At 44.2% G+C, this 25273-nt stretch overlaps 1 protein-coding gene across 1 annotated transcript in view; it reads left to right on the forward strand.

Annotated features, from left to right (window-relative positions):
• Positions 1–25273, forward strand: part of LOC138296986 (stimulated by retinoic acid gene 6 protein-like) — a 499158-nt gene that overhangs the window by 453888 nt on the left and 19997 nt on the right. The gene's annotated exons all lie outside the window — the stretch shown is intronic.

Consider the following 25273-nt stretch of genomic DNA (forward strand, 5'->3'; position numbering starts at 1 on the left):
GCCGTTCCCGAGGTCAGACGCGCAAAATACACAGCGCGCTGTCAGGGAAAGGCAGTTAATTAGAACGCGTGGCAGTTGAAACGCGCGCGGCAGAGAAAACCAGTAAAAAAAGGGGGGGTTGGGGGGTGAGCAATGGACCAAAGCGAAGGACAGCTTTAGGAATATAACCACTATATGAAATTAGAGACAAATTAATATACAAAGTTAAGCACTGTAAATTGTATGAAACTTAAGGGAAAAAACCATAAAAGAGTACTTATCTTGACTGCGAGCAGCAAGAAAAGAGGGCTGCTTGCAGTCAAGGGTAGTCTCTATGGTTTGGAGGGATTCCCTTATTGGTCTAACGTTGGATTCTGTTTACTCCCATTGGCTAGCCTGTTGCTAGTCCTGTTGGGAGTTGTAGTTCTTGACTGCTGCTATTGAAAATAAAGTAAGAAAAGTATGCATAATAGAGCCTCCGGTCTTGCCATAAAATTAGCTCCTTAGAGGAATGAAATGTAGATTGTAGGAAGAAAACCATGATCCAACACCAACACCACAGCATCATCAAGAAAATTAAGAACAGGAGGAAAGTAGCGTAAAGCAGAAAGTTCTCTCAAACGTCTGGCTGAACTAATGGCAATAAAGAAAGCAACCTTAAAAGAAAGACATTTCAAATCAGCAGTTTCCAATGGTTCAGAATGTGGAGCTTGAAGACCCCTGAGAATCAGGAAGGAACCAAAGGAGGTGCCGGAGGAACAGAGAGGGAAAGCTCTAATTGCAGCCCATTGTCCTTATAAGGTAGAAAGAGAATACCCCTCCTTAGAACCATACAAGAATAATTGAAGAATCACAGAAGTAGAACATGTGACAGAAGATAAGTTACGGAAAACACACCACTTGCGCAAATATGCTTTCCTGGACCACAGCAACGACATGGGAGGGCAAGCCTTGCCTCTCGAAGGATTGCCGCTCAACCTCCAGAACACTAGGGTTAGCGGAACTGGAAAAGGAAGCCCCTGTGATTTCATAGGAGATGGAATCTTTGGGCATGTCCATGGAGGACAGCTCACCAAACTCTTCAACCGAGGAAACCATGACTTCCGTGGCCAGAGGGGAATAGCCACCACCACCTGTGCCTTCTCCTGTTGAACCTTCATGAGAAAACTCTGAATTAGTCAGAATGGAGTGGCATACAGACGCAGTGGAGGCTGTGACAGGGCCAATGCATCCACTCTCCTGGCATCCACTTTTCTCACTCTCGAGCAGAACAGCTGGAGTAGAGCATCCTCCCTGGATGCAAAGAGGTCCTTGGCTGAAAGACCAAACCTCCTGCAGAATAACTGAAAAGGTCTTGTGAGCAGACGAAGAGAGATGAGAGGAACTTGTGACTGAGCACATCTGCTGTTATATTGTCCACCCACATGATGTGAACCGCAGACATTGGGAGGAGATGTCTCTGCCCACTGACCTAGGAAGCATGCCACCAAGTTTAGAGACTGATTATGTGCGTTGCCCTGGTGGTTGATGTATGCCACAGGCACAGTATTGTCTGATCGAATTAAAACATTGAATCCCTCTACCTGATTATGGAAGAAGTGAAGGGCTCCCTCCATGTGACAGTTCCCTCCAGTTGGATGATCGCTTTATTTCCCATGTTATCCAACAAACCTAAACTGAAAGATTGTTCAGCGTGGCACCCTCAACCCAGAGAGTTGGCATCTGTACTTACTACCTTGGGCGGGGAAGAATGCAGAACTACTCCTTTCAGCAGAATGGGAGTATAAAACTACCACTGCATCTCCTGGATGGTTGCTGGTGACACTGGTATATGTACATCCATGTTGTGAATTGGAAAGCAGGCAAACTTGTTCAGATGCCAGAGCAAGGGATGTAAGTGGAGTTCTGCCCAAGGCACCATAAACACTGTGGCCACCAAATGCCCCTGCACCTCCATCCATTGAGTCAGGCTGGCAGAAGATTGGTCAAGCAAGAAACTTAGAAGGGGTTCTGAAGGTGAAAGATTCTGTTAGGTGGAAGAAATACTTTCCCCTGAATTGACTCAAACGGAGCTCAGATTAATCAAATTCGGGTGGAAGGTAACAGCTGACACTTTGGAAAATTGAGAAGAAAGCTGTGGTCGTTTACCAAAAATATGGACAGGCCCGGATACTCGGGGGAGGTTCCCCCACAGGGGCGTTGATCCCCTGCGTGCCACTATATTCCTGACATTTTATTGAAAACAAAAATCCAAATTAAAATACTTGTACAATGAGATTCATTGCTTCTTGAATGGGGGCGGGGCTACCATGGAGCTGTCTCTTCCAGCAGTAGACATGATTGACTGGAAAAACCAGCTGAGGTTGAATTGCGCATGTCAGATTGACTGATATTTTTCTGTGGACAGCCTGACATGCGCAGTTCAGGCTTCCATAGTCAATGCATCAGGGAACTGGGGAAACAGTACCATCGGTCTATGATGGGGCGCTGTGTTCGCCTGTCCCAGCCAATCCTGTTGCTGTTTATTATTATAGACAGTATGACAGCAGTGTTCAGATTGGCTAGGAGTGGTGGTAGAACTTAGATTCCATGAGCTCTGCATGCACTCCGTTACAGCCGGGCAGCGACCGACAAGATTATTTTTATTGCCTACACCCTCCCATTTATAACATTTCAAAGAAGAAGATCGTGGAGGTAAGATTAATTTTTGTTTCCAGACGACAGTACTCGCTTCACAAACACCTCTCTCCACCGACCTCCCATAAAGTGGTAACTTTTCAATTGAGACCGACGTGTGTACAAAAAGAAAACACAACATTGCACCTTTACAAAAACAGTTTCTGTCGATGCACACAAAAGAAGATGCACAACATGGCACCGTTTGTGGAATCATTCAATACAATTTGTGATATGTCTATGTAGGTGTGTGATTGATACTGAAGCTGTACATTTCTAGATAACAAACGTGGCCGAATGAAAGCCCCCAGTCCCCCCCAGCGGGCTTTGCTCCAAACACTTGTTATATGCACTTGGTGGGTGGAGACTGACACACAAACTGTTGGCAAGTCTGCGACTCGTGATTTCGACAAACTTTTAGCAGTCAGTCTAACAAAAAAATCATACAGAGCTTTTGAACTTCACTCCAAACTACAGAGAACTTTACTAAAATGTAATATATATATATATATATATATATATATATATATATATATATATATATATATATATATATATATATATATATATATATATGTGTGTGTGTGAAATGTTCTAACACATATAGGCAGGTCAGCCTGCCCCTGTCCTGTTAAATTTCATTTTGTCTAGCTTAGGGTCAGTGTTCATGGTATCCACCCTCTCGTACTTCTAAACATGCCTAGTGTACTTGTAATAAAAAATGTATACATTGTTTTCACTAACCCTCGTACTCCCGAAACATTCTAATGTCCCCCCAGTGCACCCGTGCCAACAATAAAAGGGGCATAGGCCGACTCTAATGTACAGATGGCTATTTGTGGATCCACCTTTCTGCGCATTTTTCGTTCTGCTTTATAGTTTTGTTGTTACACAGACACGCGCATTGCAGCTCATTACGTCCCTTTGAACAGGTGTTAATGTTTTATCACTCTAGCAAAAATGCAAACCAGAAAAAATCTTTTCATTTTTATATGCATCAAACTGACTTCCATGCAATCATAAATCTCCTATGGCAACAAGGTGCAGTTTTAGGAGTGTGTGAAAGATGTGCATTACATATGCTGAGCATTATCATTTGGTTAAGAGAATCCCTTCCTGTTGAGACAGTAGGCACACTGAAAATATTTAGTGCCACAAGATATGGGCACATTCTTTAAATTTTTTAAAATATTTGAATGTGACACCTTTAGAATTGCCTTATACACCTTACAGTGTGTAAATCAAGTGATTTAACAACTTTTTCTTTAAATATTCCATTTGGCCATCTATTTTTCAAAATTTCTACTATGAGAACACCTATGAACATCCCTTATGATAATGTAGCTCACTTGTTTCACATGCTTCATACGTCAGACTCATCACCAATATTTACGCCCCACCACTTTCGAAGGTCACCTGCCATCACTGCAGATGCTGCTCCATGACCTGGATCGATGGGGCCTGAATCAAGCAATCGTCGGGTGTGGAATCAATGGCACACCTTGAAGATGGAGATAAGCCACCAAAGGTGGCAGCACTTTGGCAAAAACTCATGGTGAGGTGCAGAGGCCAAAGGGGAGAACACAGTACTGCCAGTGAAGACCCTCCACACAACTCGGAGATACTGGTGTGACCTGGATGGCATGGGGATGTGGAGATAGGCATCCCTGAGATGTCGTCATCACAAACTGAGCTGTATCAATGCATTGTCTTTGTCTTGAATGGGATCTTGCACATATGCTTGTTGAAGACTTTCACATTTATAACAATCCGAAATCCTCCAGTCAGGTTTGGAACCAGGAAGATGATAGAGTACACTCCGTTCCCCTATTAGTTGAGAGGTATCAGGATAACCGCCTTTAACAAGAGAGATTGAATACCCTCCTTCAATGCCATTCTCCTGACCGGATATTTGAATGATGAGTAGAGATGGTCCCCGAATCAAATGAGATCATAGAGGACTCGATCTGGTACCTTTTGCCAATGATCTCAAGGACCCATCGGTCCGTCATTGTGCGTTGCCAAAACTGTGAGAGTGACTCTGAGCAGACCGGTCCCAGAACGTGGCCTGGGCTTTCGTGACATCGCAACCTATATCCTAGCTGCACAGATCTGTAATTCTCTTAACTGGAAAAGCAACCCTGAGGGGGCCAAACCAGTATTCCACCCTTTCAAATATAAATTACGGTGAGCTGCAACAGAAGCGCCACATGATAAATCTGAAGCTCCCACAGAGTCAAATGAAATATCTGATAACAACTTGGCTGGTTTATCTATATCTTGCAGCAAGTCAGGGTACAGGCCACCCTCTTGCAAAGTGCACAAAATCTCCTTTAAATCAGTGAGCAGGAATTGATCCACATATGTTCAGTAGATACCAGATCTCAAAGTCAGATGTGACTCAGAATATAGCTTTTTGAAAGAGGTATCAATCTTTTGTCAGCCGTATCCTTCAGGATATTTTCCTCTTACATAGATCAACAGCCCACCAGACTTGCAACCACTGAATCAATGTGAACAGAGTCAGGCATCAATTCCTCCATCTTTTCCAGTGAGTATAACTTGGCTATAAATCATGGAATAGAAATCCTCTCCGGGTCTTTCCATTTATTCAGAATCACCTCCTGAACAAACGGATGAATGAGCAGAGAAGCACAAGAAGGACACAAACTGAGGCAATACTGTGTCCTGTGAAGATGAAGGAACTTCCTCCTGAGGAAACCCCATATTTTCCCTCACATGGGACAGGGTTCAGGCAGCATATCTTTAACAATATATTCTCCTCTATTTTCCAGCACCCCTTGCGCTGGATTATCCAAAGCCTCTGAACCTGAAATATCAGAGTAACGGCTCTCCTAGTCAGAAGCTCTTCTTCTTCAAAGAACTCAAAGTCCCCACAATCAATTGTCGTAATCTTACCCCTTCACCTCCAAGTGTGCCTACTTAGGTGGGGGTGAGGGAGACAAAGACTAGCTTGAAGAACAAGGTGAGCAATTCCTCCTCTTAGTGGAATGTTTCCCCGTAGTATACACAACACTGTACTCCACACTATTCAAAACACTAAAAGCAGTCAACTTCTTTAAATACCAAAAAGCGGCCATTCCGGAACAAACCACTTCAAACTTGCTTAAAGCAGATATCTCCCATCATATTGCACTGCCGAAATTCCATGCATGCCTCAGAGACCTCCCCACAGCGCATGCATGGGAAATGCCTGGAAAAGAAGCTGAGCGGAAGCGCTCTGTAACTCAAAGCCTGGCAACAAAACAAAAGTTGGTCCTGCAGCGTGATCCACCGACAAGTTGTCTGTCATTACAGATAAGCACCATGCTGCCCACATCAATGGAAGGTGGCAGCCAAAATTTATTGACACAAATGGCAAGAAAGGACCTGCGTGGTCATAAGTTATAACGACCCAATCCCTTACCTGCAAGTAGGGTTCACTGGGAGGACAGACACACGTCCATAACCCGGTATCTCCCGCGCTGGAATAGGAACTCTCTTCAAGCCGAGGAGGGGAAGATATTCTTCCCACAAAAAAAACAAAAGTTGGAGGCAAAAGCCTAGCAGATGCCTCAGGTGTCCCCTTGTCCTTGATCCAGTCAACAGAAAAAAAAACAGAAAGTGCTAAGTTAAGTCTATACGGGTGGGGATAGTTAGTGTTTCCTGTTTTTGTTTCCTGTGATTGGTTTCAATCCTCATTAGTGATGACTGAGTCAAGGATAAGGAACGTAGAGGTAATGGGATGACCCACTGTAAGGTGATCTTTTCGGGTCATCTGGTTTCGTAAACTTTGCAACATTTGTATGTGTGTTGTTAGCTTTAGTCCTGTTGAGCTGTAGACCCAGTTAGAATGTAATCCTTGTAAACCCCGCTTCTCATGCCTGTGCCTCTTGGGGTGAAACTGTATTTCACGTTTTCTATGCTCTCATGCCCCTAAACAATATCTGTAGGTTGTGAGTTATCTCTATGGCTGTCTCAGAAGGTGTTCTGATCTTTTGACTTTTTACCAATACATGCAGGTCGTGGCATGGGCATGCTAGAGTCCTAGTTTCAAAGTATTCCCTGTTCAAATATCAGGATATTTCATGTCCTTATTGTTGATGTGTTTCTTGATCGTTGCCATGGTAGAATACAGGGAGAACATGGACTTTCCTGGTCCATTTTCCTAATATTACATTTACCCGCAAAGCCCATCGTTGGAGTCAAAGAGCTGTAAGAGGGAGGGATGGTGGAACAGCTTGAACTGGCGAATGGACACAGCCTAAATTCAATTAGAGTGAGGGCTTGTAAAAAGACAGCGTCATGAAGGCTTGAGGTAGAAGTCCCCTAATGATAACAAGGTGCAGGGCCGAGCAACACATGGTCTCAAAATGGCTCAGCTTAGTCACCAGTGCTCTATGCCTGTTTGCCATGGCAATAATAGTGTAGAAGCAAAATCGTACCCCAAAACTTAGAGACTCCAAAAATTCAACACCCCCATGAAATGTTACCTCATTCCGTTCTTCCACCGTATGAATTATTCTCCCAAAATAAACGGTAAAGCTAAAAGGAAATCGGGCTGCATCCCATAGTAGCATAGGGAAGGAAGTCTTCTCAAAATTTAGCTCACCCCCAAAATCAAGAGTTTCTTAAACACAATTCTTGCACAACACATTTAAGAAACTGTGAAATCATGGTGGTGTGAGCAAAAGTATAATTTCTTCAGCAAACCACATTACAAGAATAGAACATGTCATTGCCTTACCATATATGTTCTATCCCAGTTTTAAGAAAAGTATTCAAAACTCCCGGTTGGCATAATTTACATAATTCCATGCAGCGTAATCATGTGGAATTACCCAAGGCTTCTGCAAGATTATGCCAAATTACGCAAGAAGAGTAAATCTGCATTTAATGCTATTTATTAACTCAAAAACACCCCCTCACATCCAAAATGAATGCAAGGATGCATGTCTGCACTAAGAAATAGTGCTAAATGCAACAGAATACAAATAGCGAGTGCAAACGGGTGCTCGCACTCTCAGGCTAGGATTTTTCCATAATTTACTCCCGGCATTTAGCTCAATTTTCTTACCGCAAAATGCACAGTCTCATCCAAAATGGATGCAAGGATGCATTTTTGGGCTAGGAAATAGCGTTAAATGCAGCATAAAACGATTAGCAAGTGCAAACACCCGCTGCCTAATGTGCTCTCACTGTAGGATTTTACCCCCATATTACACGAGCAGGAGTAATTGCTTAATTATGGTAATTACATATCAAAGAGTAACATGGAATTGCCGATATTAGTCCGATTACTATCGCATAGTTGAAATTCTGCCCAGGCCTATTCAACACCCTCTAGGCTAAAGTCATTTGGAGATGCTCTAGCTAATATGAAAGAAGAACAAGAACATTTCAGTGAATGAATAGACTTGTGATGACAGCGGAAGGTAGGGGAAGGGTCTTTGATAAATTTATAAGTCATAGAAAATAGGGAAAAGTTCATCAAAAGCAATGTAATCATAAAATTTGAAATGCACGACTGCAAATCAGCTTGACAGTGCACTGTGGAGCCTATGGGGAGAAAATGTGCAGGAGGGGCAAGGAGGAGCTGGAATGACTGAAAGCGAAGGCATTCTTCTTATTTGAACATCGCATGAAATTTGATTCTCTTTCAATTATGTCAATTCAGTCTCGATATATATATTACCTACTGGTGGTCACCAATAGGTAGTTAAAGTTAGGACCTAGTTTCCATCAGAAAAGCGTTTTATGTTTTGCAAATAACTTTAGTGCTGTTTCATGAATCTTCACACAATTTTCAAAATTAAAACTTCAGCTGTTATCTGGAGAGTTTTGGGGTGATTCATCAAACGGTGGTTTAGAAAAATGAGGGGTATCCCAAAACACATTTTCTCCATGCAGTTTTTTCATAAGCGTTTTACACATGACCACAGACCGAACCGTAGAACAGAATTACACCAAATTTGGCAGAGGCAAAACCTTAGCCCAGAAAGATCTCTTTTTGTAATTTGGTGTAAATCTGTTCGGTAGTTTAAGAATTATTAAAGAAAAAAGATTAAAGTATATCCAGAGACGGGGATCCTTTGTGGATCCGGGTGGATTCGCAGATCCACATGCCAACAGCGATGCCATGATTGGCTGGCTGCAACCTGGGAGGTTCCGTCTGCCATTTGTTCATTGGGACTCGGTTCCCAGTGGGAAAAACAAAATTTAAAAGTGGCAGAAGTGGTCAGGGTAGAGGTGCCCTGACCACATGGGACGGATAGAGGAGTCTGTGAGGGACCCCTCATGGGCAAGAAATTGTCCGTTTTTTTTTAAGTGTATGCGGACCCATGGATCCCATGGTCGCCACTATGTAGTTATATTAGAACCTAGCTTTCATAGAGCGAGCATTTTTTTTGTTTTGCCTCTAACTTTGGCACCGCTTGACAAATCTGTATGAAATTTTTAAAACTTAGACTTTGGTCAGTTCAGCTGCTGTCTTTAAGGCTTTGGGGTGATCAGTCAAGCGGAGGCAGAGAAAAAGGAGGGTACAAAACACATTTTCCCCATTCATTTTTCTGTAGGACCTTTAGACACGCCTAGAGCCCAATCCGCTGAACTGAATTACACCAAATTTGGCAGGAAGCTAGATCTGGTAGTGCAGAGCACGCTTTTTGTGGTTTGGTGAAAATCCATTCAGTAGTTTTGGAGTCGTTTAGGGCTAAAAAAAAATATATATATAGGGACGTGGATCCTCCACGCATCTGGACTCGCGGATCTAGGTCTGGATCCCTAAGTCCGGTGGAAAAGCAAGGCCCTGATTGGCTCACCGCAACCTGACAGAAAAGTTGCAGCCACCATTTTCTTTTGTCACATCAGTTCGGGGTGTGGGAAACTAGCAGTGAAAAAACACATTAGGGGTCAGGATAAAGGTATCCTGACCCCATGGGACACATATCCGCATGACTGGATCTGAGGATCAACAGGTGGAGCCGCAGATCCAGAATTGTTTTTTTTTTTAAGTCCAAGCTCATTCTGCACACAGCCGAATGTGCTGCACGGCTTGGGTTTGGGTGCATGCAGGAGGGTTGGCCGCCAGTCCTGGCCATAGGCCAGGTCCTGCGACCAATCCCTGCTGCGCATGGCCAAAGGCCACAGGGCTGTAACAAAGGTTACAGAGACGTTATAGTTAGGTTCTGAATTTACTCGTACAAAACCATAGAAATTCAGCAGTTATAGTTAGTTATTTCAAGTAACTATAACTCGAGTTCTAAGGTAACTATAACTATATTTCACATCAGAATCTTTCCCACTGCCTCTGGGTCTACTCCCTACACTGATTCATCTAGCCTTTTCACGCTCCTTGTTCAAACCGTGTTCTGTTCTATTTGCCTGGTCTTTGTACTCCAGCATTGTATCCTGCTTCAGCCGACATGCTAGCTTTTTTTGTGGTAATGGCTATTTACCCAGCCACCAGGTAAATAGTGATTTTTTTTCTGCTTGACCACAGGCTAACTAGTAGAAATTACTTTCTATTTGGCCAGCAGCCCTAAAAATAGCAGAGCAACTTCACTGTTTACCCAGCAGCTGGCTAAATAGTAGATATTCTGCATTGTTTGGCTGATGGCGATGCAAATTGCAGAAAAACTTCACTTTTTACCTGGACACAGGCTAAGTAGTAGAGATTCTGCACTGATCGGCTGGGGGACCTGCACATAGCAGAAAAACTTGGTTTATCCAGCCACTGGCAAAATAGTAGAGATTTTACACTGTTTGGCTGGTAGGTATGCAAATAGCAGAAAAATGTCACTATTTACCCAAATGCTGGCTAAATAGTAGAGATTCTGCCCTGTTTGGCTGGAAGGTTTTGGATAATCTCACCCACCCTCCACCTGAGGTTGTCAGCATCCTGTCCTAAGGGGACTCTTTCCCCTTTGCAAATTAGTTACAACCTCAACTCAGGGGTCGTAAGCTAATCAATGGTTTGTGTCAGCAATTCACAAACTATCAATAAATGTGTTTCCGAAGTGCAAAGGGGAGGGAAGAATCCCCTTTCATAAACCCTCCTATCTGCAACTAAGAAACAATCGCAAAAGTTATTTTACTAGTCTAAAGCAATTTCCAGCTCATAAAAAGGGTTTTAAACATGACAAGTACTTTTGTACAGGTCTTGTGATTTTGCGACATGAGGCCCTAAGTGCTAAAACTGGCTTTACCTATAGGTTAGGCTTTACAGGCACTAACCTATAGGTCTAAAGGTCCCAAATGTTTGAATGTTTCCATATTATTTTGACAGACATGGCACAGAATGCCTTTCCATTACACCACAGACCACGACATAGCAAATTGGGAGTCCCCTCATGTAGCTGTGTTCTCCACAAATTAAGTCCCTTACATTTACCTGCAGATATGACTAATGACAAAGATGATTAGAGGCTGTGTAAGACTAGTTAAAGCTACTTATTCTTCTAAAGCTATGTACTCACTTACTCACAAAGGCATGAGAACGTACAAGGGCCATATATAGGATTTCCAAAAGGCTCCATGCATCAGAACACCTATTCTTCTGCAGAAAAACAGTGCACTCTGGAATTATTAATTCTGACTCAGTTCAATTTAGAAAATCAGACAAACCAGCTAAAAATAATGGTTTGTAAAAGCAAAAACCAGAAATGGAGATGTTGTATCCCAGTAACATAGAGCCAATTCGTATTTTTTTGATAATCAAATGTATTGATTTTTTCATAAGTAAACAAAACAACAAGTATCCACACATAGCCGCCTTAAAAGGGGAATTATACCATCTCAGATGAATCCCTCCACCACGCAGTAGCAATGTCAGAGCCCTCACGTTGAGAAATGTAATCAACATTACAGTGGGGGGCCCATCCAAAAGTAGTTGCACCACTTGCTCCATATCTTGGTAGAGCCACCTAATGTTTAGGGTGATTTTGTCAAAATAGAAACAATTGCATAGGGCCCCTTATGAAATGGTCAACACAGTATACTTGAGAGACTTCATTCCAATCTCATGGGCCTAATTTACAGTTTCAAGGACTGAGTTAACTCCACCAGGAAGGTGGAGAACAATACCTCCGACATCCTGAGGGCCCACCGTTTTCCAAATTTCGAGTTGTCCTTTGGCCCTGTGAACAACTCTCAACATTGACTCATTGACAGGAGGTTCTTGTCTATGCGTGAAACATTTGAAGGGCAGTACAGTCAGACATGAGGGCCAGTTAGCAAATAAGAGGAGGTATTTTGTTGAGAAGCCACAAGCAAAAGAATGGGGCTATCATTAACTGAACTGAATATCATTAGAATACAAATGATTGTTCCCAATAAATCAGAGAAAAACATATAGGCATCAAAGACACATAAGAAAATAATCTCACAGAAAAATATTATTAACTGAATTTATTACAAATATTGTAAGAAATAGGACATTGAATAAACAGACATTTTGCTACCTCTGTTATTGTGAACTTCTGACCGATCGTTCCTCAGTTCCACTTTAATACACACTTTCCAGACAGGGGATGGATCCACTATTGGGGTTTCAGAACTGATTTGGGGTATTTCTCTTTCAATATAATTTTCTGGATGTCACTCAGACAAAGCCTTCGTGTCAGGTGAAGCTCTTACTGCAGTAGCTATAGATCTGGCTCCAAGTAGAAGTATCCAAAAAAGGAACACAATGAAGCATGAGATCTCTGTACCTGTCATCAGCCTTTCTGAGTAGTCATCAGACGCTGAAAAAAGGGCAGCCCTGCTTGGAAACTCTGACACCTTTAACAAGAGAAACCTATGACCTAGCCCTTACTTTTACCATCTACCCTATGTTGTCACTCAAGAAGCAGCCCTTTTTTTGTTAAATCTTTTTATTGCATTTATAACATAAACAAAACGGATACTACTAAAATACTTATAAAAGATAAGAATAGAGTGGGAAAAAAGAAAAAGAAAAAAATAAAATAAAATAGATAATAGAAAGGTATGAAGATTATACTCTGTTTGATAAGTGGTCGCGAGACTGTTGTTTGGTGGTCTGATGTAGGGGGTAAGTCCGCCGTGGGGGGGGGAGGTCTATGGGGCGATCAGGGCGTAGGGTAATAATTTCGAGCAGGATGCATTTGTCGTGGGTGGAGTGTACCTTTGTGGATATAGTTTTGCGGCTGTATATCTAGGGTGTGTGTTTATATTCTTATCATGTGTGTTCGAATGAGGTTTCAGGTCTAGGTAGTTGTGTATGGGAAATATGTTGGTTGTGATGTCTCGGATCAGTATTTTTCCAGAAGACTAGGGAGGTCGTGTATCATCTTTTTCCTGTAGTTGATCCGCTACGGAGTCCCATATACCAGCATGCTTGACTACCACTCCACTATCACGTAATGTGTGCAACACCTGTATTTCTGCATTGACCGAACGCTGTACGTCAGTTTTCCAGTGGCAGGAATCTGGGGCGCTAGGTGATTTCCACTGTGTGGCGATGAGTCGTTTGAGGATTACAAATGCTAGATCTGCGCATCTGTGTTTTTGTTTATCTTTGCTACGTTTGTGTCTGATACCCAATAGGCAGGACTCAGGGGTAAGTGCTAGGGGAATACCAAGCCATGTAGCAGTTTGTTGTGTGATGTCTTGCCATACTCGGAGTAGTGGTGGGCAGTTCCAGGTCATGTGCAAGAAATCAGCTTCCGTGTTATCACACCTTGGACAATCAGAACTAGCTTGGGGGTACATGTGATGGATTCGGTGTGGAGTCAGGTACGTCTGGTGCAGGTAGTTGAGCTGGGTGTATCTGAAACGTGCGTTGCGCGATACCTCGCGTGTGGATGTAAGGGCCATGGACCATGTTGGAGCTGTGAATTGTGTGTGAAGTGCTTTTTCCCATTTGTTCTTAGCTTGTGGCTGTGCTTCTTCTGGGTTAGCTCGTAGCACGTTATGGATCCCTGAGATTCGTGTTGATGTACCGGTGTCTGATAGCAACTCATGCAGAATAGGTGATGGTAGTGGTTCCCTGCTACCGTGTCCCAATGCGTTGCGTATTAGAGATTGTAGTGCGCCATACATAATAAAACTGCCCTGTCCCAGAGTGTACGTCGACGCGAGTGCCTCGTAGGGGAGAAATTGGCCCTCTGCGAATAATTCTCCCACTAACCGGAGGCCTTTAGCGGCCCAATCAGAGAGACACAGATGGCCATGTAATCTATGTACCCCTGGGATGGCGAGTAGTGGGGTCTTAGGCGAGTATGGTGGTTTTCCGGGTCCCCTGTTCACATAGCGCCGCCACACCCTTTTGGCCACTTTTAACAGGATATTGTTGTGTCGCGATAGGGCTACACGTCCCACGAGCCATTCCAATATGTTTAAACCACCCAGTTGTGTGCTCACAGTGTGGGTTTCCGAGTGAGTGGGGTCTTGTAGCCAAATTAGGATCCATTGCAGCTGAGCAGCTGCGTAGTAGAGCTCAAATTGTGGTACACCCATCCCGCCTCTGTCCAGTGGTAGGCAGATCTTAGCCAAAGCTGCACGTTTACGTCCGGTGCTCCATATCAAGTCTATCAACAGCTTGTTCAGCTGTGCGAAAAAAGTGCTAGGAAGCCATAGTGGTAGGGCAGCGAAAAGATATAATAGTCGAGGGAGTATAATCATTTAGATTAATGCCACTCTACCCATAGGTGATAGTGGTAGTGCACACCAAAAGGGCAGCAGTCCTTTTATTGATCTAATCATCCGGTCTAAATTGCCCTCCTTGAGGTCAGATTCGTCATGATATATGTGCACTCCTAGATATTTGAAAGTGCTGTAAGTCCATTGTAAATTATGCTCAGTGAGTATGTGGGTCTGTGTGTCGGGTAGTCGGCGCATGGGGAATAGACATGATTTGGCCCAGTTAACGCGTAGGCCGGATATGTCTCCGAATGAGTTCAATAATTGTAGCAGGATTGGTAGGGATTCGGTATGGTTACGTAAGTATATTAGTGCATCGTCTGCGTATAAGGACACTATGCGGTGTTCCACGCCGTCCGGTATGCCCCATCTTGTGGCTTCATTGTGCAGTTTAGCCGCGAGGGGTTCTATGGCTAGTGCGAACAGAAGTGGTGACAGGGGGCATTCCTGTCGCGTGCCTCTACCGATCTTGAATTTTTCGGAAGTGATGGTGCCCGTTTTTACTCTAGCTATCGGGTCTGAATATAAGATAGATATCCAGCGTGTGAACACTTTACCAAATCCCAGTAACTGCAGGGTTGCCATCAGATATGGCCATCCCAGTGTGTCGAAAGCTTTTTCAACGTCTAGTGAAACCGCAACTCTGGAGTAGTCTGTATCAGGAGTTTCAGCGATCAGGCGCAATAGGTTCCTGATGTTGATAGAGGTGTTGCGTCCTGGCATAAATCCTGATTGGTCTGGGTGTACCAGGGAAGAAATTATTGAGAGAAGTCGGTTGGATAGTACCTTGCCTAATATTTTACAGTCCGTGTTTAAAAGTGATAGGGGTCGGTAAGAGCGTACATCCAGTGGGTCGCGGCCCTTTTTATGGAGGACTACAATCTTAGCTTCGCGCTGTGAGTCTGGGAGACGACCTGTTTCGTATGCCTCCTGTAGCATAGTCAGATATGGAGTGAGCGTTTGTGATGAGAAAGTCTGATAGTACTCGATCGGTAATCCGTCTCCCCCTGGTGCTTTATTGTGGGCTAGCTGTTGCAGTGCTTGTTTTATTTCGTCACTTTCAATGGGTTTGTCTAACTCTAGTGCTTATGCAGCCGTTAATTGATTTACGTGGGAGGTCCTGAAGAAATCTTCTAGTTGTGGTGCGAGTGGGGTAGATTCTGCCTGATATAACCTTGCATAATACTGCCTAAATGCGTTGTTTATTTCTGATTGTGTGTTCACTATCACACCAGTATCTAGGCGGATAGCGTTTATAGGAGTATGCTGCTGGGTCCCTTTCGCTAACCAGGCCAGCATACGACTTGATCTATCGCCCTCGGCGTGTAATCGTGCCGTATGGTATCGATAGTCGAATTTTCGTAGGCGGGTTTTGGCATCGCCCCATTGTTTTTTGAGTGTGATCGTGTTATTCTTAGCAGTACTATTTAAGGCCGCCTCGCATTCTGCCTTCCGTAATTTCTCCTCGGTATCGTGTAGCTCAGAGAGCAGTGTGCGCCTGATACCTCCTGCAGCCCCGATGCACATGCCCCTGACTACCACCTTGTGTCCATCCCACTCGATTGCGCGTGTTGTGGCTGTTTGACTATTAATTGTGAAATATGACTTTATGGTGTCAGCTAGTTCTTCCCGGAATGGCTGGTCGCGCAACAAGATGGGATGTAAGCGCCAAGTGGGTATTCGTGATGGTTGAATACCCCATCTCAGTGTGACGATTAGGGGGCAGTGGTCCGATAGGGTTTGGCCAGATAGTTGGCGCTATGTATTAAGTGTGTTAATGTGGGCAAGCATAATAGTAAATCAATCCGTGTGTGGAGGTTGTGTACGGGTGAATAAAAGGAATATTCTCTATCAACGGGATGGAGACTTCTCCATGCATCATGTAGCCTCCGTTCTGTTATCCAGGACCTTAACATCTCAGATACCCGTCTACTAGGGGCGCTTATTAATGGCGGGTGTGATCTGTCCATAGAGATGTCCGGTACACTGTTAAAATCTCCTCCCCAGATAATTGGTATGGGCGGGTCCCGTGAGATCTGTGCGGATGTGGCCCTCAGGAATTCCCCTTGTCCCGAGTTTGGGGCATATATACCAGCTATGGCTAGCTGTCTACCATCTAACTCTCCAGTGAGGCAGACATATCTGCCATCTGTGTCTATATACGTGTCTTGGACCGTGTATGGGATCCCTGGTGCGATCCACATCAGTACTCCCTTTGCATATTTGGATATTTTAGTTCCATAAACAGTGCCCAACTAGGTCTTATTAATTTCCTTTAGTTCTTGTGTGGTGGCATGGGTCTCCTGTAGTATAGCTATATGCACTTTGTGGCGTCTGAGATATGTATGTACTCTGCGTCTTTTAGTTGGGTTAGCCAGGCCTCTTATGTTCCAGGTTACAATGTTGTATGTCATTGAAACGTTTTGTGTACGAATCACTAGCGGTGCATGTTTTTAAGTAGGATTTGCTGCGTCCCCTCGCCCATCGCCCCCCCGACCTCCCCAAATCCAATCAACCCTCGAGTGTGGTGTGGGTAATACATACCTTAAGGAGTTAAGAGTAAGAGGAATATAGAAGAAAGGGGGAAAGGGGAAAAAGTGTGAATAACCAAGCACAACAGGTGCAAGAGTGGCTTCGAGCCGATTCATGTTCATACGGGAACCCATCTGGGTTAGGGGGCTGCTATGGTATGTGGTCCAAGGTGGCCGCGGGGTCCGGCCCATTCGGGTGTCGTCTTCTCCCATTTAGGCGCGTTCAGGCGGGAAGGCACGCCGGCTTCAGGCGCATAGTGTTTATGGCTTTCGGAGTAGGTTAATCGCTGCATCTGTGTGTTACCTTTTCAGAGGTCGTCTGCGGTGCGTGGTGTGACCACCGGTCCCGAGATTAGTGGGGATGTGGGTAGGCTTTGCGGGGACCCCACCGAGTCCGAGTCCGTGGTACCATATTCGCGGTTGTGCTGTGTTCGAATACTCGAGTACCTATTAACATCCTTTAATGCTTGAGCTTGCCAGTCTGATGCTTGCTTTTCAGTAGGGCGTGATCCGGTTCTGGGTTTCAATTTCCTTTTCTTACGCTTTTTTTGTGTTAGCCATTCCTTATGCTCTGGGTGTTCATCTGTGGGGTCTATCAAGCCCTTGGCGTGGATCCAAGTCCATACATCCTCTGGGGACGGGAAGACCTGAGTTTTATCGCCATCCACTACTCGTAGTCTGGCAGGATACATGAGGGAGTATGGAAAGTTCTTATCGCGTAGTACCTGTTTTGCCTTGGTAAAGGTGGCACGTCTGCGCTGGACCTCTGCTGTATAGTCCGGATAGGCTGTGACTTTTAAGTTTTCAATTTCGACGGGTCCCAGCGCACGGAAGCTCTTTAGGATTTGATCTCTATCACGGTAATTCAACAGCCTGGCTATTAATGGGCGAGGAGGGGCTCCCGGGCGTGCGGGACCGCCCGGGATCCGGTGTGCCCGCTCCACTGTCAGAAAAGGGGAGGCCTCCTGCTGTAATATGTGATCTTTTAGCCAGCTCTCTAGAAATAACTCTGCGTTAGGGAGCTCGATTCGCTCCGGGAATCCCATAAATCTAATGTTATTACGGCGTGAACGGCCTTCCGCCTCCTCCGCGCGTCTTTGGAGTTGTATTATCTCAGATTCCTGCTGTTGTATTCGGTTTTTCATGTCCTCTATATTTGGTTGAGATGTTTCTAGGGTAGATTCGACGGTGGTTACTCTATCCGCTAGCTTCCGGTGTTCAGTGCGTAGGATAGTGACTTCCACTGCCATTGCATCTATCTTTCCTTCCAGGGATGTTTTAGTTTCTAATATTGCCTGCAGTACCTTGTCAATTTGTAACGAGTGAGCAGCTAGCGTTTCAGTCACTTTATGCAGTGGATCTGGGCTCTCCGTCGTTGGCGAGTCTCCGAGTCTGGTCTCTGATTGGCCCCTCGGTGGCTTTGGTTTCACCATGGTTTCGCCTGTTCTAAGCTCTCTTCGTATTGCGTTGTGATTGAGGTGGTTAGTTTATACGTTTCTTGTATATGATTAGGCGAAATTTGTTGTGTCCCCATCAGTGGGAGCTTGGTGCGTTCCGCAAGAGGTATGCACCGGATGTGTGCAATTGACGATTGCGTGTTGCAGCGCACGTGTCTGTGCGTTTTATGTTGGGGGAGAATCAGCTTTGCTCCTTACAAGAGAGGTGTGCCTGGTACTTGCAGTTGGCGATTGCGCGCTGTGATTCCCGTATCTGTGCGTCTTATGTTAGAAAAAGAGAAAAGGAAGAAACAGCATTGCTCCCTGGCTGTATGCAAGACTAGGAAATGTCACTGATTCCAATTTTCGTTGGTGGGTGTGGTAGATGCCTTTACCTAGTATTTGATTTCCGAGCCCACTCAAGACACTCCTTTAATAGGGCACAGCGTAGTTTGATAACCCCGTTGAACTCCGATGTGCGTTACGTGTTGGGAATGGCTAGCGCTCCGCAGTTATTGCTGGGCTCCGTACTTCTCCATCGACCTGACCTCTTTTTAGCACGCAATCATTCGGTGTAATTAAACAGCCGTTCCCAAGAACTTCGGTCTGCGGCCTTTTCCTCGTCTGCAGTTAGATCTCAATCGGGCCTCGTCGTCATGCTCGTGTTCCGCGATTGGGCCCTAATGTTCGTTCGGAGTCTTAAGCTGCCCGTTAGATTGGGCGCCTATGGCATGCAAGGGTGTATCCGTTGTTGCGTGCTGCAGGGCCCGTAGCTGCGCGTTTTATGTTGGGAAAAAAAGAGAGGGAGAAACGGCTTTGCTCCCAGGCTGTGTGCAAGGCTAGGGAATGTCACTGAGTCCAGTTTTCGTTGGTGGGTGTGGTGGATGCTCTTACATAGTACTTGACTTCTGGGCCCACCCAAAAAACTCCTTCAATATAGCACAGCGTAGTTTGATTTCACCTTTGAGCTCCGTTGTACGTTTCATGTTAGGAATGGCTAGCGCACCGCGTTTGTTTCTAAGCTCCGTACCTCCCCGTCGACCTGGCCTCTCCTTAGCACGCAATCGTTCGGTGTGATTAAACAGCAGTTTCCAGAAACTTCGGTCTGCTGCCTTTTTTCTCGTCCGCAGTTAGATCTCCATCGGGCCGCGTCGCTATGCGTGTGCTTCGCGACTAGGCCCTAATCTTCGTCCGGAGTCTTAAGCAGCCCGTTAGATCGGACGTCTATGGCATGCAAGGGTGCGTCCGTGGCTCCTCGCCATCCCCACCCGCAGCGCTAGGATCGCTCCGTACCTGCGCGCATCTCTTTACCATCGGGGCCCTGGGCGAACCGCTGCGTCGGTTTGTTCAGGTCTTCAGGGTCTCGGGATGTTACTGAGCATGAAGCATGTGGGTTCGGAGGTTTTCAACGCCTGGAGACAGGAGGGTTACAGGATAATTGTGGGCCGGGCACGGAGCTCTGATTCAAGCGACCGCACTCGCCGCCATCTTGGCCACGCCCCCAAGAAGCAGCCCTTTGCTAAAGAGAACTTCACAGAATTTTTCTAGTTGCCTTTTCTCCCTCACTTCAGCTCTGGGTAACCACCGTCTAGCCACAGGGATGCAGTCAATACACTCCCACTAAGTAGGGAAGATGTATCTACTCTCCATCACATCATGAAAAATGCATCCCACTGGTCAAAGCACTAAGACTTTCATCCCACAAGGAATTTTACAACTACACACCTAGGGGTAGATTTACTAAAGGCTTGCATTGCCCTTGCATCAAGCAAGGCAACTCAATTCAACACAAGCTCTTGAATGGGATTTACTAAGCCACACAAATCTACCTTGCATGACTGTGCTTGGTTTAATAAATCCAGAGTAATGCAAGACAGGGCAAATCAAGGCTTGCATAACATTGTGTTGAGAAGGCGTTCCATGGGTGGGGCATGGGCATTTACAGGCACCCATACATGGATTATGACACAATGCCAGATTTACTAAGGTGAGTAAACCTGAGATTCTGTCAAAATGGTATGCCTTCCCAAGTGAGACATAATGAGGAGAAACATCTGTATTTCTCCTTGTTACATCCTCTTTCTATGCATGCTGCATGCTGGCAATCGTTTGAGACACTCTGCAGCACACACAGGAAGAGGGAAATGCCTCAAAGGATTGTTTTTGTGTCCCTTCCTGCCCAAAAACAATGCTACTCATAATGCAGACACCTTTGCACCATCTTTGGACCATGGCACAAGGTGTCTGTAAACACAATCCTCGAGCACACGTTAATTAATAAAGTCCCTAAATTAAATCAATAGTCCTTGATATCAGTATTATCACAGTTCTGATGTTTAATGGTTTGTTGCCCACTGCTGACACATGTTTCATCGCTCGGTTGACTTACCACACGACTTCATCACAGCTAAAACAGAAATAACACCTTTATTTAACAAACATGTTAAATATTCGAGTAAAAATCCCAACTTTCATTAAGTGCATGCCACCCATACTCAGTCAAACAAATGTCCAATTAGAACCTAATCAAAGTCAAGTTCATTAAAAAAAAGCCGAACGTAATACACACCCATGTGTTTATAATGTATACATGTACCATCAGTAGAACATTTACAGAAGGTGCTAGCATAACACCCCAAACATGTTGTTGGGTAACATTTATTTTCTTTTGAATTTAATTTTTTTATTTAGATTGGGAATAACTTTTTATGCATGTGCAGAGATACGGACTGCATTAAGAAGTAAACTGATTCTACTTATATGGTGAACTGTTCATGTCCCTATGAGCTAAGTGCTAATTTTATACACACATCATTTTAAAATATGATTTTGGCACTTTAGGATTGTGTTACTGAGTTAGCATAGATGATAAGAATTCAGAAATGGTTGCATTAATATGTCTGCTATATATAAATCCTTTAGCTTATTAATTATAACAACGTTAATGAGAATAAATATTGATGCTTTAGTAGAAGCCCTAGGATTGGATAATAATCCATTTAGACATAAAAAATATCCTTTTGATAAGGTTTGTTTAACTTTTGTAAAAAAAGCCCAGATGTTAATACATTGATTATTGATTATATTCATACTGATACTATGCGAATATATATTATTATGAAGCCTATGGAACTGATTGATAACAGATGTGGCGATAGGTTATTCAGAATGCTCGCATCCCTCCTTTATGGGACGCCCTTTCATAAGTGCCCATTTTTTATATTAATGGGACTTTGGTGCCGGTATGTTTGAGGGCAATGATCATAGAACATTACTCATTTAATTTGTATTAGATGTCGTTTCAAAAGGGGTTTGTGAGGTTAATGAATCCTGTTTTACTGCAGAGTCTTTGGAGCACCCATGCAAAAAACATGTTATTTTGTGGATATACTTATTTAGAAATGTTTAAATATCACTTTGAAATGAGAGAATATTACCAAAAAAGTACGAGATGTGGGATTACACAGTGGAGAGGCGCTTTCGGTAGAGGTTTGTGCCCGTTTTCTATGCTTATGCTTTTCTGTTGAGTTGAGATGGCGCCCGTCCAGGAGGCTGTTTCTTTAGTGGTGTACTCGTTGTGTGTAGCTAAAATTGCGGTTGGTGTGGGACATTAGTACGTGAAATATACTGGATTTGGTAGCAAGTAATGACAAGTGGTCGCTACATTATAACATGATTTTTATGTTAGCGAGAGAGTTTGTCTTTGTAGCACATTAATAACAATATATTTGTTAACAGCTGGGAGGCAACAACCATTTGGATGTTTTTTCTTTATTAAAAGTGGACTTAAGTGAGACAGTGGGAGGACATTAAGGCATGATCATTACCCTCGAGGTTTTGAGTGGTGTCCATTTGTGGGGTCTATTCCCACAAGCATAGTTTATCTTACACTGATTTACAGCAGCCTTCAGACAGTGTTAGTTTGGATTTTTTGGCCTACACTAAGTCAAGGACTGTATATACAGGTATAGTTACTACCCTAGGGCCCAGATTTAAAAGAAAATGACAGAGTACACCGCTGCGCCACATTTGGCAGCGCCGCGCTCTGTCATTTTCAAAACGCAGGGATGCGCCGTATTTAATAGAATATGGCATACCCTTGTGTTGCCCCCTGCGCCAGTGCTAAATTTGCTACTGAGCGCCAACACAGCCACCCGTGTGCCATAGTGCAAGGATTGCAGCACTGCGGGGGAGATTGTTTTTGTGCCGGAAGGAACATCTTCATGCACAAAAATAATCTTCAATGGCGATTTTCTCTTTCTATGTGTGCTGCAAAATGCAGCACATATGGAAAGTGCAACAAACAAGGAGAAATGAAAGCATTTCTCCTGTTGTGCCTTGCTAACGCCACCCTTTGGGTGGCGTTAGATTTTGCCGCTGCCTATGGTTCACGAAAACTCATAAATCTGGGGCAGAGTAAAAATGCACGCCCACAGCATCAACCATTGCACGTCCGTTCCACGCACAGTGCTGAATGTGAAGGGGCTGTATTTACAAGGTGGGGTGAAGCCACAAAACGCCACCTTGTAAACACGGCACAGTGCAAAGCGCCACCGGGGCATCACTAAAAGTGATGCTTTGGTGGCAATAGGGCCTTTTAAATCTTGGCCTAGGTGTGGTAGAGTGATTCTGTCAATAGGACCACCTATGCACTAATAACCTTATTTTATATTGGTTACAGTAACTTTTGTGAAATCTTTGAGGTATGTGTGCACGTATAGTTTTTACACATTATATTGGGGTATTGTAATGTGACTTTATACTGTATTAAGATGGAGAGGCAATGAGCATGCAACATTATTGGGTTATGTTTGTACTTTCTGTACAATTCTCTACTCGTGACATGTGTACATTATAAAAACGCATGTGTGTGTTACTTTTGGCTTTGTTTTAATTGACTTGACTTTGATTGGGTTTCCACTGAACACTATTTTAACTGAGTATGGGTGGTATCCTTTTAATATGAGGTGGAAGTTTTTTGTAGAGTATATGTTTGTTAAATGGAGGTTTTATTCCTGGTTTAGCCCTGGGGAAGTCATGGGGCAAGGTGCCCGAGTGACGAAACATGTGTCATCAGTGAGCAGCAAACCAATAAATATCGGATTTGTGATAATTCTGATATCAAGGACTACTGATTTAATTTTGGATCTTTATTTAATGTGTGCTCGAGGATTGCTTTTATTGTTGTATGTATACATTTTGGTAAATTTGGGGTGTTGGTGAACACCCTACCTCTGAGCACTATGTATGTCTTGTAGTTATATGTCATATACTTATGTGGATTTAACAGTGAGTGCCAATCTCTTTTTCTTTTCACCCATGTTATTGTGCCACAAGGGTGGCTGTGTTGGCTCCAGGCAGCGCATAGGGCACCATGCAGGGAGAGAGTAGAAACATGTCATATTGTAGTAGATATGGCACATTTCAACTCTCTCTCTCTCTGACCCAGCACACTTGCTTTGCATGACTTCTTAGTAAATCTCACCCTTGCTACATACCCACTTCACATGCACACATGTGGAATTTCATCACAGAGATCTGGGGGGGGTCACACAGGATTCCTCTTTGGGCCAATTGAAATGATCTTCCTGGATGCTCCATCACCCCCTCTGCTTCTCGTCAGAGCCTTCTTCTGATCTTGAGCTTGCCTTTGCTAATTTCCATATCCTTTTGTTAGCCATTAACCTTTTGTTATTGACTTCAGCCATCTGAGTTTCTCAAATCCCTTCTGCCATCCTTCACAGACCACACTTATTTTCTCCCATCCACCTTTAAACTGCCCTTAGATCTACCCTCAAACTTCTGTACCAGCATCAGACCACGCCCTCTACAATCTGAGGTCAGTGTACAACACTCACAGCTTTTTTATTCACTTTGCATGCTCTGAGTTTTTGTCATATACTCAAGAATTCTATACGTGGGCTGAGAATGGGGGGGTTTCCAGGGGTTGGCAGCATAAGAAGCATGAATAAGAACCATTTACAAAAGGAAGGTCCTAATACATGTGGCCTAGACTCACTTAGGTATCCTCTTGCTCCTGGTCAACTTCCTTCACTTTTAGGTTCTTCTGCACCTTTAGGCTTTGGTCCTCTTCCTAGTCTTGTTCAAGTCCTATTGTGCTTTTTTGTCTTGTTTTGGTTCTTTTGATCCTATCTTGGCCCTGGTCTAACTAGTTCTAGTCACCCTGGTAGTGGATATATGAATCTGGTGGTCCTGGTTGTAGTCCTTCTTGCCTCTATTCTTCTTGTTCCTGCTCCTGGCTCATCCTTGTTTTAACACTTACTGGTCCTCCTGCTCTCTGTACTATTGATTGTCATTCCAATCCCGCTGGGTCTGCTAGGTCCTTATTCACTTGTCCCTGTTGTGCAGGTTTTCCTAGGGCTGCCACTCCTAGTCTTTCTGGTTTGGGTCATCCTGATTCTCCATGCCCTAGTCCTTGTCCACCTGATATTGCCACCGCTGGTTCTTGTCCTCCTCATTAGGTCTTCTTGGGCTGGGCCCATTGAGCCTCATGTCTCTGGTTGTCCTGTTCTCCTGATCCTTGCCAGTCTAGTCTTAATACCCCAGTTCCTTGTCCTTCTGCTCCAATTTGAACTTCAGGTCCTGATTCCTTGGACCTGACCTCTTTGGTCCTCCTAGTCCTGTTTCTGGTCCTACTTATTCTGATTCTTCTAATCCACCTAATCCCCCCATCTGGTCTTAATGGACCTAGTCCACCTACTTCTGACCTGACTAGTTTTCCGGGTCCTCCTCCAATGTGTCATTATACTCTCGGCCCTGGACCTCTAGCTCATTGTCATCTTGTAGAAACTTGTCCTATTTATCCTGATCCTCCTTGGTTAGGTGATCCTGTGCTTAGTTGTTCTTAGTCACCTACCTTGGTCATCATGGCTCCTGTCATCCTGACCTTCCTTGCCTTGGTCCTCCTTTTCCCCCTCATCCTGGTCACACTTGTCCTGGTATGCCAGGTCCTGATAATCTGAACCATTG

This window comes from Pleurodeles waltl, chromosome 1_2, assembly GCF_031143425.1.
Source record: "Pleurodeles waltl isolate 20211129_DDA chromosome 1_2, aPleWal1.hap1.20221129, whole genome shotgun sequence".
Classification (NCBI taxonomy): domain Eukaryota; kingdom Metazoa; phylum Chordata; class Amphibia; order Caudata; family Salamandridae; genus Pleurodeles; species Pleurodeles waltl.